This window comes from Aythya marila (genome assembly GCF_965140915.1).
Source record: "Aythya marila genome assembly, chromosome: 3".
NCBI lineage: Eukaryota > Metazoa > Chordata > Aves > Anseriformes > Anatidae > Aythya > Aythya marila.
This window is the reverse complement of record NC_139044.1, coordinates 4,460,920-4,478,689: the sequence shown is the minus strand read 5'-3', so window position 1 is coordinate 4,478,689 and position 17,770 is coordinate 4,460,920. Positions and strand designations below refer to the sequence as shown.

At 46.1% G+C, this 17,770-nt stretch overlaps 1 protein-coding gene across 1 annotated transcript in view; it reads left to right on the top strand.

Annotated features, from left to right (window-relative positions):
• Positions 1–16,767, top strand: part of BMP2 (bone morphogenetic protein 2) — a 103,259-nt gene extending 86,492 nt beyond the window's left edge. Inside the window, exon 8 of the transcript XR_014317100.1 lies at positions 16,708–16,767. The gene's annotated coding sequence lies outside the window, so the exon portion shown is untranslated. The remainder of the gene's footprint in view (positions 1–16,707) is intronic.
• The last annotated feature ends 1,003 nt before the right edge of the window (positions 16,768–17,770 follow it).

The window sequence follows — 17,770 nt, the reverse complement described above, 5'->3', positions numbered from 1 at the left end:
GTGCATCAGTTTACTCACAGAGTAACCCTGCCACGTGCTTTGCTGGACTCTGTACAGTTGTAGCCAAATTCTCCAGCTTATAGTAGACAGCAGTGCCTTCGACTGTCTTTGCTTATGCCTGGAATGTCAAACACTTCTGTTTTCTCGTGAAAGGTCCGTGGGAGGGGGGCATTACCACCGAGTAGCTCAGCATAATCTCAATAATGCTGTGTTGAGGAAAGCTAATAGGGGATCCAGCTGCGACCCCTGTGGGAGCCGAGCCAAGCACCGCTCATCAGTGCTACCTTTGTGCCCTTCTGCGGGGCTCTCCTTATCTCCTGGCGCTGGCTGGCACTTGGGCTCTCCTTCGGGACATAAACGGTGCCATTCAGCCGTGCTTGCTTTCCTCTACCCCAGCATGCTGAGCCCCGATCACTTCTGCACACCCTGCGGGCTTTCTCCTGTGTCAGCCCAGCTGGCATCTGCCCGCACCGCGTCCTGCTCCCTGTGTTCACATACCTTGCTAAGAGGATCGGTGGAGGCCTTTCCAGCTCAGCTGAGCTAATTTTGGCTTTCAGTAGGTTCCAGTAGGCTCTAAGGATATTGCTATTACTGTCATTAATACACGGCGTTGAGTTGCAATGGCCTGCTTGGAGTCTGAGTTCAGCTCCGAGTCCAGCCCCGTGTGGCTTCGGGATGCTGCAGAGCAGCCACTGACGGAGGTCAGAGCTGGATTAAAACCAGATTTAAGCATAAGTAGTAAATGGGGAAAATAACCAGGGACTACTCCTCTCCCCCATGAAAACTGCTGATGACATGGATTAATTTTGTTATTTCGGTTAATATGTTACTTCTCTGTAGCTTTGAGGTGATGGGGGAGTGCAATACTGAAGAAATCTCTCAGAAAATAATTGAACTGCTGTTCTTAGCTTTTTCCTATTGAGAGCTCTAAACCTTTCAATGGTTTCTGAATATTGTGGGAGGCAAAATTTTTCATTCAATTGGAAAATAAGTTCTCGTTCACCGACGTGCACCAACAGAAAAAAAACCACCAAGCCTACCAGCTAGAAATCAGATGTGGAAATGCTCTGGTAACGCTCAGTAACCCATTTATTGTAAGGTACATTGGTTTTGTTTGCATCTATATAGCATAAATCAACAAATATCTTAGGATGGCTATCTTGTCTGAGGTTTTCTCTAAGAAACTGGATTTTCCTTATATGACAATGTCAGAACTTCTGTATTTGTTGGGACCAAGACTCTATCTAGCCCGGTTTCTTTCAGTTGCTCAAGGAAGAGTAAAAATCAACCTGGCCGTTTATGACGCTTGTAGCACCCCATTGCACTGGCAGAGACCCCTGGCCGCTGTGCCAGACACCAAGCACAGCCCAGAAGGAGTTTATAACCCAGCAGCCAAAACTCGGCTGGGTTTTCACAGCCGGTGGGCATTTGCAGGAAAGAACTTGGAAATCAGATTTCAATGACAGTGATATTTATGGGTGCTCTGACGAGTCTCTGTGCCTGGGAAATAACGACTATATCCAGAAACGTTGGCAAATACTTCTTTTGTTTTGTTTTGTTAAGAATTATAGCTACTCCCAAGGCCATCTCACCTGGAACTAGTACACGAACAAAGTTCATCATGACATTTCAGCAATGTCCATGATGTTACTGGGCAGGCGTACCAGAGAGCAAAATGGAAGCGAAGGAGGAAAAAATGAGTGACTGAAAGTTTCCAAACTCTCACTAATATTTGTTTCTAGCAGTGCAGAGATTTTGCAAGTGGCAGGTGTCAGTATTAAGTACTGAATTCTCCATTTTCCCCCTGGTCTCATTATAAACAGGGATATTTGTTTTTAAAATGGACATTTTTCATCACTTCTTTTTGGGGTCATGCCTCTGTAAGGCTCACAGATGCTGAGTTTGGACAGGATCTTTTAGCCATAATATATGAAGCTCCAAAATTTCAGAGGCTTCATTAAGAATATCATGCAAAAAGTGGGATTTTTGCCATTGGCTTGATTGGCTCCAGGATTACACCCTTGCTGCTCCTTGGAAGTCATCTTTGATTTGGAAATCATCTTGAAAAATGCTGTGATACATTGCTCTCTGAGGAGATTCCTGCTACTTCATCGTTTTGACAAGGCTGTAAATAACAAAAGAGACATACTCATCAAGTGCTCCTCCAGTCCCGGCTGAAATCAGGATAGTCAGAAATGGGCAACAGCAAAATGTTAATCAAATTCCTTTGAATCTCAGAAGAAATGTGGAGTAGAGCTTCTCCGAGACTACAGAAAACTGTCCATGGAAAACTGTCAACATTGCTCTTTAACATATTGTGTCAACATTTGGCATCTGTGAATCAGTTGGTGAAGTGGCTGGAAAAAACAGGAAAATACATTTTTATGGATGTTGGGAATATATAGCTACATGACTATATGCATAAAATATATGCATTTTGCTATCTAAAACGTACACACTTTACCTACATACAACATTTTTATTTGCCAGCTATGTGTATGTGTTTATGTGATATTTATACATGTATATCAGAACAGGAAAACTTCCAGCTGCAGTTTTGAAGGCAGATTTATTTGTGTGTTGAACAAAACCCATTTTTGACAAACAACTTCTCCTAGCTATGGACTGGCTACCCTGAAGGCTGTTCTGGATGGGCTGTGTGATACCACTGTCAGGGCTTTCATAGTTGCTAGCATCACTCACTCCTCTGGAGTTCTCCTCCCCGTGCTGCTATAATTCACTGCCCTCCACTCCAGCTGCTGCTGAGTCCCATTGGCATCACCTGTGTGCTAGAAAACAGGGAAAGGATGTGCAAGTGTTTAGGGGGAACTTGGCCCCACAGCCGTCTGTGGCAAAAATCCCATTGACCGCAACAAACCTGGATTTCACTCACGGCCCTTGGAAGATTTTTACAGATGTGCAAATAACGCGCTGTGTATATCCTGTAATCAAAGCCTTCCCTATTGAATTTATTTACTTTTACATTGTGCATGATATTAAACCTCAAGCTCTGTGAACTCCTGCTCTTATCTCAGGCCCCATGGAAGGACCACCTCGTCTGGCTTCACTGAAGTTCATCACTGCTCCTACATGAAGGTTGGTGGAAGTACCTTGCTGAAGGTTCCTCACGTAGCTTGTTTCCTACAGTAAATTCAAAGGAATGAGGCATCTCACAATTGGCTTTTACAGCATTACAAAAAAAAAATAAAAAATTGGCTCAGAAGCAGCTTTTTCTCTAGTGGTGGCTGAGCTGCTGGGAAGTTTGTGTAGCATTCCCCCGCAGTGAGCCAAATCCTGCAACTCCAAGCAGGGAAAAGTGTCATAAATCCTTGCAAACGAGAGGCACCTCTAGCTGCATGGTGAGAGCCCAGCCATTGCTTCTGGAGCCAAAGAGCTCATTGGCAAAGGGGACATTATCACCAGCTGTCATACCTGGAGCTCTCCAATGAATTCAGGTCCCCTGTGTGACCTTGGACGAGGTATGTACGCTCCTTTCCTTCACTTCCCCATCTAGAAGATGGAGCTAGTAACACTCGATTTGCTCATCATGTTTATTTAAATTATAAACACCTCCAGGCAGAGGCAATCTCTTACAACGTGTCTATACAACGTCTAATAGAAGGCCCTTGTCTCAGCTCAACCTCTAGGTACTACATGGAGGCAAATAATAGTACTTGGCAGAGTGCAGATTTCGAACTAGAAATCTAATATCAAATAGTTCTCCTTCTCTCCTGCTTTTGGCACTTGGCCCTATTCAAGATGACAAATCCTGAGGGCCCTCAGTTGCTGACTCCCATTAAAGTTTACATTACACTCACTGGCAGTTTGTCTCAGAAGTGTCCCAGGATTTCCCCCTTAGATTTTTAAATGGCTGTACGGCAGAAAGAAAGAAAGAAAGAACAACTGTAGCCAGTCCTGGAGTTGCAGCTGTAATCAAAAGCGTTATGATGAAGTTCAGCTGGAAGAGCAAATAAGAGAAGAAAAAAAAAAAGAAAAAAAAAAAAAGAAACAAAACACGGGAATGCCATCAAAGTCTTTCAAAGACAGAAATTCATTTTACCTTTGTCAATGGCTGTGGTTTTCAAGGATAAAGATCAAAGCGATGACCGTGGGCAGAGCTATGACAAATGCCGAGATCAGTCTGTTAAACCCTAGCATTAGCGCTACAGTTAGACTGGTGTCTAGACTAGCAGTGGGTACTCATGCCAGGTTTGGCAAGCACGGCAGCGCAGCGCTTGCATCAGAGCTGGAGCAAGAAGAATGAGGCATCCAAATTGCAGAGGGGAGGGAGCAATCAGGCTCCAGCGGAGTGGAACTGGAAAAAGGAAGTTTAGAAAAAAACAACAACAACAAAAACATACGCAAAAAGAAACAGAGGCGGATTACTGCCCGAGCCCAGGGAAAGCCAGCTGGGAAGATGCATCCCCCCAGCTCCTGGTTTGTGCATTGTGATTAATGTACACAGAAAGCTTAGATAACTTGGGGAAAGTAATGCCAAATTCTTATCAATACAGATGAGCTGGCTTCGTATTCCTCCAGCGCTTTCATGTGGAAATGAGACTGCATTTGATGAGGCCAAGCCCATGTTTGAAATAGCTCAGCTGGGATGTGAGCATGGTGAGGGTTCAGGTGCCTGCACGGAAAATTGCTGCGGCTGGATGGGAAGGAGAGCCCTTTCCTGAGGGCAGAGAGTGCTTTTCCTCTTCCTCATGGATAGGACACAGAGCTCTTGCTCCTTTGTCTAAATACCTGCTGAAGCCCGAGCTGACAGCCCGTGCCAGGACGCAAGGTGTTCTTGGCTGCTGAGGGGCCCCAGGGTGCCACACGGGGCCGGTACAGGGGCAAACACCAGCAAACCTGCGTGCTGCTCTCCTGGGGCCCCCAGCCGCAGGGCAAAGTGTTTGCACAGCCCCCATCACTGGAGGAGCTCAAAACTCCCCAGGTACTTCCCAACAACCACTTGTCATCACAACAACGTGGGCTTCCACCGGTCATTACGAGCTGAAAAGGAGCTGCAGGCAAACGCGGGCAAAGGCAGCCTCCAGTGGGTGGAGACAGAAAGGAGGGATATTTTCAGAAACCCAGTTGCTTTCAGCTGTGCTTCACACAGGGGCTTGCAGGGTCTGTTGTCAGAAGCGCGGCGTAGCACTTGCTAGAAACAATTAGCCAAGGCTTCGACCGGTCATATGCTATTCTCTGCTCTGCTACTGACTCACCTGCACGGCCTCAGGCGAGTTGCTTGCATATTTGTGCCTTAGTTTACCCATTGGTAATACCAGAGACAGTAACAGTCTCACAGAGTGGTGTGAGGATTAATTAATTAATATTTGGAAAGCAGCTTGTGCCTTGACGTCTTTGTGCCTTTGTTTACCCATCAGTAATGTCAGAGATAAAACTGTCTCATGGAAAGGTACAAGGATTAATTAATTATTTGAAAAGCAGTTTGAGATCCCTGGATGAAAGATTCTATGCGAGTCAAACATATCATTAAAAACATCTCCCAGTCCTCTGTGAAGTTAAAATAAAGCTGGAGCTTCTTAGTCATTCAAATAATTAAACCACAAATACTGTTTATTTTAATCTTGCCTTTAAAAAAATAATCTAATCTAGGCAGCGATACCAGCCGAAGAATGAAAAATGTTTCAAATTCAAGAGACTTATCAATTTAAAGAGCTTGATTCTTAATTGCCTTTTGATTTCTATCAATGGAAAGTGAGAGCAATTGTATTTACAAATGCCTGCAAAAGCACGGGGCAGCTCGGAGGACGCCCACAGCTCCTCTCCAGGGTTTCAGCCCTGCATATTCACATGGCTACGGCAGCTGTACACAGCACTGCACGCAGGTTTTCGCACTACCCAAGCAGAGATGTGCATGCCAAATGAAGAAGTCCTCTCGCACACTTCCCTGGGGAACTGTTGTGTAGTGGGACATAAAATATATGCGAGTGGCCCTCTTTTTTGCCTCTTTCTCCCTCTCTTGTTTTTCTGCATCTTTTTGTTTTATGAGCTATGTATGTAAAGAAGAGGTTTGCAGAATCAAGGTCACGGGTTTTAATTGAGCGGGGCCTCTTTTAAGGTGTAACTATTGCTGGGAATCTGCTAGCCTAGCAATCTGCCGTACGGGGCACCCAAACCACCATCCCACATGAGGTTTCCTTCAGCTCCGAGGGACCCATCTCAGCCTTTTCATGGCCTTCCACTTCTCTTTGCTCAGAGAAAATTCTGCAGCAATCTCTGAGTAACCCGTGTGGGAACGTGGGGAGGAGGAAGAAAGGATGTAATTGCTTTCCTGAGCTCCAGCGCGTTCATTAGTTAAATGTCCTGCTGTCTTTTCCACGCTAGTCCAGCTTCTACTGAATTTTCATCAGACCAGAAGAGGCCTCTAGGGCCATTTGAAAGTAACCATCAGATAAAAGCGACTGCCATCCTCCTTCTGCGGCAGGCGAGGAAGCAGACACGGGCAGACTGGTCACACAGGAAGGCGAGGAGGGACCCGATGACTCAGAGCTTTTGACTCCCAGCCGTCAGCTTGAGACGCCGTTCTAGCCAGGTATAAAAGCACACGGTTATCTCTGACCTCATGAATAATCCCACTGATTTAAGCCATAAACTTCAGCATCAGGGCCTTAACCACCTCACCGTGCTCACCAGGAGTGGATAAACAAGCGCGCAGGCCTGGATAGGCCCAAATAATTGACATAGAGGAACAGCAGCGAATGGTGGTTTCCCTGCTGCAGGTTTCCTGGCAGCTGCTCTGCCTGAGAAGACCGCCACTGGGACAAGCAGGTGGCTCGGTCCCTGCGGTGAGGGGCTCCTTGGGGATGACAGCGTTTCCCCAGAGCCCTGAAGATGCTATCCCTGTCCTGGAGAACCCCTGGGAGGGGAAAGGGGAATTTGCAGATCCATTGCTACCAGCTGTCCTTTCCTGGCGGGGATTTACTGAGTTCGTGATCCCTTTGGTCACGCAGAATCAGGAAACAACCTGGTTGTGACGGGGTCCCACCCACAAGCAGAGGCATCCCTCAAAACGCTGTGGCCCAGTGCAGGATGCAGTTTACTCCCCCGCAAGTGCCTGGGACCGTGCATTTGTAGCAAAGGGCTAAGAGATCAAGGGAAACCAGAAGGAATCTACTTTCCTGTTGTTGATGGGAGAGTGAGTGAAGCAACCTAAATTATACATGGCGTTGCCTACCAGATGGTCAGAGCGTCTCTCCCTTCTATTATGCAAAGTAATAGTTTCACAGACAAAGTAGAGGGGACCGGAGATAGCAGAGCATTTGGGAAATGTGCCCCATAGCTGATTTAAAGGCGTGTTTTGCTTCTAGCTGGGACATGGGGTTTCAGCTGGATGCCTGTTGTTCAAACCTTCTCCAGAGGTGAAAGGTGCCAGCCCGGCCTGTGAGAGGGAGCAGGACTGTGAACCCCCCCAGAATCAGAGCAGTAATTTCTAACAGCAGGGGTTGGGTTTTGCTGACTGGGACAGGAAGTGGTGGTTTAAAACACCAAGTTTAATAAACGTGGGCAAAGCCCATTTCACCCCGTTTTGCTTCTTACTAATGAGAAGCTTTCAGTTTGGCCCTTTGTAGCTGCAGACACTGACTCGTGACCTCTCCATGCACTACACCCCACTGCCTAGCACGCCCAAGTATTCTTCCTGGGCTGCCTCATGGCATAATGGCACGTCAACATGGAAACTGAAGGTCTGAATGGAAAGCCACTTCTGCTGGCTTTAACTTAGAAAAGTTCAGATATTGTCACGAGCATGAGGCTCATTGTGTGCTGGGCCAGGCTGCTGGGGCTGAGGCGTCCCAGGGAGCTGCTGCTGCCCCCTGCTAGCTGTCTGGAAGCCCTAACTATCATGAGTTTGCCTATAGCAGACATATCCATCCTGAGGATGGGGGTGACAGCATTTTCTCCACGACGTGACAGTATCACATTTCACACAATAGTCCTAGTCCATGAGCAGAGCTCCTCAGCACAGCATTAACACCTCCTGAGAGCACGTATGGGAAAGAAAAATTCTCATGCAAGGCTTGCTAGATCAGCCCCTTCATACCGATTGCACAAACATGCCGCCGGGCAGGATGCACGGACTTCATTTCACTGGTAACAGCATGGATCCACACATCAAAATAAACCACTCAGGGCTTTGGTTTGTGCGTTATATGATCATCCAGAGGCTTCAAAAAGGGTATCACTGAGATCTCATTCCCATGTATAATTTCTGTCTTCCCTGATCTTGAGCGCAGCTTTCACTGGAGTAGTGCAAGATATAAAAATGTCAGGCTTCCTTTGTGAGCTTTGTTTTTTGATAACTGAAACCCAACTGATTAAATCTCAGATCAAGAGTGGTGACCCTTGTTCTCACTCAGAGCTGTGGGTTATCAGCCCTCAGGCTGATTTCTGAAGCAGTTCACTCTGCAGTAAGAGGTCCTTAAGAATCAACAGCCAGTACTGGACCTAGTTCGGTCACCTTTCATTTGGCTACAGATTCCCCTAACACAGATGCTGGAGCTCGTAATCTCTATTTAATTTTCTCCTTTCATTTTTCTTGAGGAAAGCAAGGAGAAACAAAACTAGAAAAGGATGGAAGGGATGGTGGAGCCCATGGAAGGGGCAGGGATTTGGCAGTCAGCTCCTGCTCCGAGCCCTGCTTTCAGACTGCTGCCTGACATTGGGCAAACGGCATCACAGCCTCCCCATCATTTGAGTCCAGAAAACCCAGCATTCCTTCTAGGTGCAAAGCGTTACCTGGAGCTAGGCATTTGTCATATTGCTTTTTAAGGCACATACTCCAAAAATCAAGGCATGAGAAAACCAAAGATTTCACAACAAAGAGTGGAAAAACCCCAACAAATATTGTCTCAAACCTTCCCTTTCAGGCCACACCCCGAAAGCAAGTGAGACTATCATGGACAAATCCTCCTCTGGCAGCAGGCCGATCAGCCAGAGAGCCATTCTCCGATTCCCAACCTCTTTCACACCATGCAGAATCACTGCGGGAAAAGCCTGACAAGGCTCAGACAACTCACAGTGCCATACCTTTGCTCATGACAGTAACGCCAGCCAATTGCTAGCGTCTCGGTGTCTGGCCAAAGCGGATGGCAGACGGCTGTCTGAAGCTGGGACCTGGGAAAATGGGGATAACATCAGGAAAAAAACAAAAACATCTTACGTACCTACTGCTCCCATCTCATCCTGCTCTGGGGACATGCCTGCTCGCCGTGGACTGAGTCAGTGCCTGGTCTTGTGGTCCTTCAGTGCTCTGCAGAGCTGCTGCGTGCTTGCAGACTGGGAGCTGTCAGCACATCTCATCCTACCTGCTGTGCGTGGGGACTTGCCAGGACCGGCAGCTCCCCAGTGGGTCAGTGGGTTAGGATGGAGGAACACCACCACTTGGGAAAGTTTGGTGGCTCCTCTGAAAATCTTCCCGGACTTTTATTGGATCTTAAGTTACCACAAAGTATGTGCCTGGATCTGGGCTTTGATTCTGCACTCCACTGCTTTATCCCAGGTGGGCTGGGGTAGCGCCTTTCCCTCAGAGACCACAACTGACAGCACCCCTCCCAGGGAGAGGAATGGAGCAGTGGCTGTGTTTCAAGGGTGGGGAGGTGGAAAGGGTGTTTGAGGCCGCTGCCGGCATGGGGGAGCTGCAGGGCTGGAGAGGAGGATCAGAAATCATCTTATTTCTCCACTCCCGCTTCCTATCTCCAGCCAGGGGCCTGGACTGCCACCCCCAGCTCTCCCATCACCCCAGTCCCCGGGTCCCACACTCACAGCTCTCCCCACCCAGCCCGTCTCTGCCCCGACCTCCCCACCGCTCGCTCTCCAGGCAGGTCCTGGCCCTTCAGCTGTGGTGTGGCAAAATTCAATTTTGCCTACGTGGCTGAGAAACTCTGGCTCTTCATAATAATACCAGCTTGCCTGCAGGGAACGAGGTGGAAGCTAGACCACGTCAAGGCCTTTTATTTCCTGCAAAGGTGTGTTTGCAAGACACTCGTGGAGAACACTATGCAGATGAGCGACAACGGGAGAGGTAGGACCAGCTCCCCAGCATGGGGAAAATGGGGCAGATCAAATAGTTACCCAGATTTCCATCAGCTGTGGGGTTGGCCTGGTGACAGTTAGGCAGGCTTGCTATGTTGTAGGGATGGCTCACCTCTCTGCCAGCTATAACAAACACGTCCGCTTGATGCCAACAGGACTGGGCCGAGCTTCACCCACAGAAGCATTTTCTTCCCCTCCTGCTCCACTGGTGTGAGCGGCCCCATCTCTGCAAAATAAGCACACGAAGAGAGCTTGAAATTGCCAAGAGGAAATCCAGGTTGAATTTGTGCTGAGAGCTGGCCAAGGAAGGAGAAAACATCAATCTCAAAAGGTTTTTCAAAGTTTGGACATTTGGCTTCATCTTTCACTACGTTCAACCACAACCTGTCAATTCCCATCATGAAAAAAAAAAAAAAGAGGGAGAGCAGCCTAGCCTTTAAAAGTCAGTGCTGCCATGGCTAGAAAGTTCATGAAGCACATGGGACAAAAAGGTTAGTCTGAACTCATGACTTGAACAGAAATCTACAGCCCGTAACTGAATACTGCAGGGTTCCTTCCTCTCTTGCTGTGCTAGGAAATTCTGGCCAGAAAGTTAAAAAGTGAAATGCAAAAAAGAACTCTTAAAAGTAATAATTATCCACCCCCCAAAACTGAGGCTAAACCGAGGAACTTCTATGTTCCTCAGCTGCACAGGATTTATGTTTGAGAAAATTCCTGGTAGGGTATAAAGATTTTACTACTTTGAGCTTTGGATGGTTTTCGTATTAGCAGGCCACAAATGAATTAGTTGGATGATGCAAAAATGACTGTCAATAAAATCTTTACACCAATGCTTCATTCTGTGTGAAACATCTTTTATATATATGCATATCCATATATACTATAAATAATAGAAATGATGCCCATATTTTATACTAGGGATGTAAACACTGGTTCCAAATGCAGTGGCAAATGAACCACTCACATTTTCTGATTGCATAATTTGCCTAGAGGATGGATACATAATTACACTATAATTAAGTATAATAAACAGAGAAAATGATTTGAGAAGGAAAAATTATCACAGCCTCAACCACATCAGCCAGAAGCTCTCTTCTAATTAAGTTATTTTATTAAACAAAATGTTTTTAAGGTGGGTCCCCTTTGAAAACGTACATTATAGGCCATGTAATGTAATTTACTTTATAAGTAAAACATAGCTTGTGTATGGACAGATGGTATCTGATAGGACTCATAAATACGCAGCCACTGGGTCCAGCCCAGCTGGGAGCTGAGTCCCCCCACACTTTTCTCTTCAAATGGAGGAGCAGACCCTAAGCGCTGCTCTGGGATATCTCAGTAGCTCATACACCAGTCTTCTATTTGTAATCATTGATGGACTCTTTTTATGTTTTCTTTTTTTTTTTTTTAAGTAATTGAAAGGAAGAAATTCTCGCAGGTAACTCTGATGCTGTCATCTCATAATGATATGGCTGAGGCAAAGGACAAGAGAGGAGGTAGCTCAAGCTACCTCAGATACCTCAAGCTATCTGGATTTGAGAGCCTTTCAAATGCTCTTTCTTCTCAAAAGACTTTTCCCCTTACTAATTCTGTTCGATACGTGGCAAGATGTGGCATTCTCTTAAATTGCTGTGGCTGAAGAAGTCCAAAACAAAGTGGTTCACTACCTGTACTACTCGGGAAGACCACATAATCTGGTACCTCATCTGGCAAGGGCTTCCAGACAACCTCCAGTTTGTTCCTCTTTGAACTACACCATATGTTTTTAAACACCTGCCCCCACCTGCTTGGGGACTACAGGAGCTATTGCAGACGCCTTGGAGCATTGCTCTGAAATTAGCTATTGCTCCTGCTCACCCAAAAAAGAAATAGCTCTGAACTTAGCTATTGTTCTATCCCCCCAAAAGAAAAAAAAAGAAAAAAAAAGTTGAGCTTAAGTTTTAGCTGCAGTATTTCTGTATACATCTACTTCATTTCCATGTTTCTCTTCCTCTTGTGAGCCCTTAGAGATTGTGATCAAGCCATCCCTTAGCCTCTCTTCTGTAAGCTCATTAGATCGAGCTGCATGATATAGATCTCTTTCCTAGCTCTTCAAGTCTCACATACAGCCTCGCAATGTTCTTTGGGAAGATCTCTCTGTGTCTGTGACCTGTTTTCTTAACTACTGACTCTCTTCTTCAGTTCCCAACTCATCTGTAAGGTTTATTTGTGATGATTTAGGTTTTCTTTCAGGTCATTGTAAAAAATAGCATAACCTCAGTAACACATAACTTTGGGACCTGGAAGGGATGAGACCTAAGAACTTATATCTTATATCAAGTATATGAGAAAACATCCCTGCTCAAGGAAAACCCCAAGGAAAGATAAAATGTGTCCTAAAAATCAGTTGTCCACAGCAGTAGAGTGTCCTTGAATTCCACATGCTGAACATTAGGTTGTGAGAACACCTCTGAATGCCTTACGAAGACATCCTTCTCTAGTTGTGTCTACTGCATGCACAACTTACTGGGTAATGGAGAGAGCAACGTGGTGTTAAGGAGAAATCTTCTCCTATTTAGAGTTTTCCACTCTTAAATGTTTGCAGATCTTTGAACCACAAAATGTTGTTGGTTATTGACAAAATTACTGATGTGTGGTTACCGCTTGCAGGGTGCTCCAGGCGGGACGCTTAGGTCATCATGGATCTGTAGATTCCTGATGACTACTTCAGCCTCCCTCCTAATCCCATGCACTTTTGGTTGTTTAGTGACCTGATTTAAACTAGGAGCTTCCATGAGAAATCACGTGGCAATCACAGACTCAATAATAAACTCAAGCCAAAGAGTCATTTTCAAATGCTTGGCAAATGCTAGACCACAGAAACTCGGTGTGTCGTAAGATTCCACTTGGTCCCATCATCATGGGTGGGAAAAAGGAGGAGGATTATCCATAGACCTCAAAGTGTTTTACGAAGGGAAGCAAATGCTGCTATTGCCATTTATTGGATAGGGCAACAGCAAGTCGAGACTTGCACAAAGTCACCCAATTAATCAGCCAGAAAACTGCCACTGAAACCCATGTTCTGGTCTAAACAGGTTCTCTGACTGCCCTCATCACTGTAATATCTGAGTACCCTTCAGTAGCACGTTAGGAGAATTTGGGCATGTCTACACCGGCCGATGCAAACAGCTGTCTGTCAATCCAGCCCCCTTCTCAGCCAACTGGACAAAAGCCATCTCCACACTGAAGCTGTGTAGCCACGTTAACACCATTTGGAGCCCAGGTGTATGAACCCCACCACGAGCTGGGGGGAAAGCTTGGAACCAGCGCCACTGTACCTCATCTCTGTGGCTTCCAGGGTGCAGCTGTCTCGTGGCTGGACAAAGCAGATGCAAGACTGTCTCTGAGAGCAGGTAGACCTTCATTCTGAATCTGGTTTCAGCATTTATAGTGCTCCTCAGAGGATCTCCTAATGCTTTGCTGAGCCATGGAGACAGGGAACAAATGTGTTGGTTATCTGGTTACAGCCTTTTGGCTCTGAGGAAAGATCTGGAAGAAAAATTGAACAGGGAGATTTGGATACACTGCCATAAAAAAAGAAAATCTGCAAAATATATTTAGAAAGTCAGGAAAAGGAAAGAGGAAGAAAACATCTCTTTAAAGCTGGGATCTACTTGTCATGAGCAAGAGTACTAAAAAATTTGTAACTTAATGACCTGAAGGAAGAGTAGCTGTTATTACAGGGCATTGTGCTGGCAAAGCTCCTATACATCACAACAATAATTCTCTCCAGACTTCTCTTCCCTTCCAAGGCATGAGGAAACATCAGTGTGTTTAGCCTCAACCCCCTGGCAGGCAGCATCACTTCCTCCTGAGCGGCAGAGAGCTGACACAGTGAAGGGAAGGCTCTCCTTTGTAGCAGCTACAAAAGCCCCGTGTGACCCAGCAGGTCTGACGTAGAGCTGAACAAATGAGCCCTGCACCAAGGAAGCTAAACATCTCCGAGAGCTTGTCCTGGACAACTCATGCTCCCAGGTTTAGAAATCCTTCGAGGGTTGCTAAGTTCACACAAACCACTCCTAGCTCTGCAAGTCCCCCTGCCTCAAGTGGTTAGAGGCCAGGAAAGCACGGCGTGGATGTCTAGCTCTGCTCACCCTGCTTTTTGCTCTCTTCCCTGGGCACTCGCTTCCACCAGCTGCCAGTGACGGGCCATCGGATGGTGGGCTTTGATCCAGAGCAGCACAGCTGCTCTGATGCTCTTGCCTGCTTCTGGATCCAAATCCCTGCTGGCATGGATTCAGTGGCTTCACCAGATCATCACCCTTTGCCTGGGGAAACTGGGGCAGCATGTAGGCGGCAGCATTTCTTTGCAGCTTTGCGCTTCTTGGACTTCTGCACAAAGTCCTGAAAGGCGATGTGGGCTTCATGCATATGCAGGGAGGGCACAGACTCTGCCTGAAAAAAAAAAAACGGACCTGGTTAACTTGGCTACGATCATCCAGGAAGTTCGTGGCAGAACTGCAAATAAAATCCAGACATTTTGCCTTTTGGGCCTGTGTCTTCACAACAACAGTATTCTTCCTCTAGGCATCTGTGCTTGTTGTCTTATCGGGACGCGCTGCTCAGCGTGCATCCTTAAAGGGAACGAGTGCTGGGAAAGCCACGCTTTAATTCTTTAGAGAAAATGACACCACCTACATAGGAAAACCCCATAGCTTTTTTGCCATGCATGTATATCTTTCCTTCCCTTTGTGATCTTTACCACTTCCTCACCATATGTAAAAGGCCTGATCCCGATGAAAATAGTCATGGTTCCAGAAATGCCACTCAGATGATGTTGATTTACCTCAGCGAAGGATGTGGCCCAATGCTCTTGGCCAGATTTTTCTGCAAGCTGCCAGTCACCCCTCTCTCTCCCCCACCCAGAAACCCGGGGGAAGTCAGGCGACAATAACCTTGCTGGACTTCACCTGGCCCACCCATGGAATAGCTATTTCTAGACTGAGATGGAAAACCCAAGCAGTGTCCCTTTAATCTAACGTCTCATGCATGTTGCTAAGCCTAATGTTTAATTTGAAAAACAACAACCTGAAAATAGCATTAAAGGAAGCAGAGGATTTGAACAGCACTGTGTTTTTAAGATAGTCTTTCTGGAAAACACTATATTTAAAACCTGACCCTTTTACCATGAGGTTTCTAAAACTATAGAGCCGTCCTCAGCTTCCTGGGAGATAAGGCTTGTAATTTGGAACTGAGCAATGGTGTACAAACAACACAATTTGCGTCGTATTAAGAGGCAATGTGCAATCATCTGGCAGTGTCATATTGCCCCCACTGCAGAGCCTTTTGGGGCTGTTTGTGCTGGAAAGCTGAATGTAAGAGCAAGGTGATGATGAAGGTAGCTCATCCTCCACACCTGATGGTGTCTCAGGGTGCCAGTCTCCCAGGGCTTTGGTGAAAAACCCACCCTCTGAGCATTAGTGGTCCCCCAGCTCCTACACTTGCAGGACTGTTGATTGAAGCTGTAAGCCTGTGACTTGAAGTGTTGGGAAGAGCTGCTAGTGAGCTGTGGTGGGCTGAGCTAGACATTGCAACCACCTCTTCACTCAAGTAATACAAACCCAAGATGATTTTAACCAGAAGATGTCACTCCTTTGTATTCACTTGGCATTTTTGTATTGAAAGGATGGCAAGAGCAGAGAAAAACAGGAGTTTCTGTGGTGGTTTTACGCCAAGCCTGTGTAGGTGCCTTTCAGACCTCTTTGTACTTCCAGAGCAAGGACCAGATCTGGCCTGGATTTTTTAATTTTCTTCCAATTTGTTGGCGTGAAATCTGACAGCCAGGCAGATGTGCCTGCCTTGATCTTTGGTGTGGATCTCCTTTTGCACTCTTCCCTGTTTTTCCAAGCCTCAATAGGGGAAAGCGAAATTACTGTCCAGAAACAGTAATCATGGCATCTCAGATCTGTAAATTCTCCAGAGTTTTTATGCTGTAGGACTGGAAGGCTTTGACCCATTTTCAAAAGTGGGTATAAAGCATATATACATAAGGAAAGCACACATACTTGTAGCATCTGCAAAAACATATGGTAGTTTCACATCCCACTAACCAGTTTCCTGGACGGAGTACATATAAGGGCAGGCTTTGTGAGAACTGGCAGTTTTTGACTGCTGGGTTTCTGACTCTCATCCCTTAACCGCAGCCCTTCCTCGACTTTGTGAAAGATACCATTTCCCCCTTAATTTGGCACGTTACTGCACAGAGCCCTTCTGCATACTTGTTCTTGCGCTGCCTTTTTTTGCAGGTGAAGCTTCTCCCAGGCTCCCCTGAGAATCTCTCCATCCTCCTTTCCACTCCATACAGAGCTGCTGTCTTACCTCTGCTTAATCCCAAATGGCAAAAAGTAACCATCTCCAGTATCAGCAATTGCACTTCAGGTGTCTTGTGATATTTCTGGGCTGCTAATCTACAGAGCTCCTTGCAAATTTTTCCATCTAAATGTTTTGTTTAATAGAAGACGATGCTTTGCCAAAGGATCCATTTTCCTGAAATGTACTTTTTTTTTGAAGTAGAACATCTAAAACTGCTGGCTCTCGTTTCTGACAACGGTAACATTTTTCCTGTCTTATCAACATTTTCTGTGCAAACATACCTCCCTATCAACATCTTTTCTGTTTTAGCAACTTGTGTCCCACGTGCCTCCTGCTACCACCACCAAAGCAACAATCTCTGAAGAACGGGCTTAACCAAAGGCAAGTAGATATGGAGAGACCCTCCTGCATCTTTCTGTGCCTGTACCCACACCATTCCTCTTGTACTTTTGTTTAAACTCTTGGGATTTCCCAGTGGTGGAGATCCCAACGCCTCACATCAGTGCTAGTGTCTCCCTTTCCTTATGGATAAAGCTTTCCTGAACTCTTACCTCCTCTGTTTGCTGCCAATAAAGCCAATTAGATCCTGTTCTTCCCCATGCAGATAGACCCAGTGACCACCATATCCTTTTATACCCCTATCAGCTACTGTCCCCACATGTGCAGTCTCTCTTAGCTGTCCTCTGTCTTTTCTAGACTAAGCAACCCTAATTAAAACAACAATTCCTTTCAGGTCATATTTTTTTCTGAAAATTCTTATCAGTTCTGCTGTTCTCCTCCAGCCTTCCCTGTGTGCTTACATCTTTATTCAAAGGAGGGAGCGCAGATCTTTGGTCTGGGCTTCTCCAGCGCCACAATGACCTCCCCACGAGGAGTGCTCTAAATACCTGTCCTAATAACAAGCATCTTTCTGGCCACAGCATCACATGCCAGACTTTGAGCTTCTCCTCTCCCAGCTCCCCGTGCATAATTCCAGTACCAAGACCAGGTGCCTATGTGCATTTTGGTTATACACTTTCTTTTTCATGTAAGACTGTTTCTAAAGTTTATTGAGAACATTTAAAATAAATCCCCTTCCCCTCCCACAGATAGGCAGGGACCTTCCAGCCTATTTCATTGTTTTATCCTACTGTGAGAGCCCTGTCTGCTCCACCATCCAAACCATTAACAGAGAGATGTAAATGAACTGTGACCACCACAGGCTCCTGTTGGTGCACCTTCTCAGTTTGACAGTGAATCACTCCTACCTAATCTGTAAGAGTGTTATTCCAACCAATGGCTGAAAAATAGCAATTATTTCTGTCAGATAGATATCATTTCTGATACCAACAGTTGTCCAAAGGAGACCTGAAGCCAAGAGTGATACCAGTGA